The 1,120-nt window shown below is 46.9% G+C and overlaps 1 pseudogene; it reads right to left on the bottom strand.

The window, feature by feature from the left end:
• Positions 1-452: 452 nt before the first annotated feature.
• LOC102827011 lies at positions 453-863 on the bottom strand (annotated as a pseudogene).
• Between the last annotated feature and the right edge of the window lie 257 nt (positions 864-1,120).

Genomic DNA, 1,120 nt, shown 5'->3' with positions numbered 1-1,120 from the left:
TACAGGGTTGCTATGGGTTGGAACTGTCTTGAAGGCACTTAACAACAACAACAGAATGTTTCTTTACTTCTTTATCTTCTGCATTTTCTTGGTCTGGGAATATACTTTTCTAAAAAAGATACCAATCAAATAATACAGTGTCAACATTCAACACATCAGAATTGCCCGGGAACTTAATTAAACCTGAGGGCTCCACCTCCAGAGATTTGCAGTCAAATGGTTTGGGGCAGAGCCTGGGAATGGGCAAGCCTCCACACTGATTCATATATGCAGTTGGAATTAGGAACCCTGGTCTAAGATAGTGTTTTTCACACTTGTCTGCACTTTGAAACCACCTGTGAAACTTTAAAACATACTGATGCCTGGGCCCACTTGCAGAGGTTCAGATTTTTTTTGGAAGGCGGGAAGCCAGGGTGGTTTTATTTAGGATGACAACATACAAGACTACACAGTTATGTACGTGGGCGAATTAAGGACTGAATCCAGGTCTTAGGCTTCTCCTCGGGACTCTTGGGGGCAAACTTCTCCTGTAGCTTCTTCCACATGTGTTTATTCATTTCCTTTAACTCTTCCAAGGTGTCTGTGGACAGGATGAGCTTGTAACCTTGCAAGAACAGGCCACTAAGCTCGTGTCTCTGGGGCGAGGGTACTTGTGCTTTAATAGTTTTTGAATGGAGTCTTGCTAAACTCTCGTACATCTGATCACAGGCCTCAGGCTCTGCAATCTGCGTGTTCTCTCCCTCCCGAAAGGCCTGTGCTACCCTCTTCCGCAGGTAAGCGCCCAAGTCCCGGCCCCGTTTCGTCTCGTCGACGGGCCATTCCTCACAGAGCTTAAGAAAACGCCGGTAGCGGCTAGCCGCCATTTTGGCTCCGCTTGTTACTGCCCCCGAGGGAGGAGTTGGCGTGCATGGAGGGTGCGTGCGCACTCTGCAGAGGTTCAGATTTAATAGGTCAGAACTTAGGAGTTCCCTAAGTGATTCAGGAATTGGAAGGAATGGCTGACTGATTTCTTGTTTTGGGGTGTGTGTGTCTTAATTTTACTATCTTACCAAGTGTGGTGCTGTTAAGATAAGTAATGGACTGCTAACTGCAAGGTTGGTGGTTCAAACCCACCAGCTGC

The sequence above is a fragment of the Chrysochloris asiatica genome, unplaced genomic scaffold, assembly GCF_000296735.1.
Source record: "Chrysochloris asiatica unplaced genomic scaffold, ChrAsi1.0 scaffold00052, whole genome shotgun sequence".
Classification (NCBI taxonomy): domain Eukaryota; kingdom Metazoa; phylum Chordata; class Mammalia; order Afrosoricida; family Chrysochloridae; genus Chrysochloris; species Chrysochloris asiatica.
The sequence above is the reverse complement of the archived record's forward strand: the minus strand, read 5'-3'. Positions and strand labels throughout refer to the sequence as shown.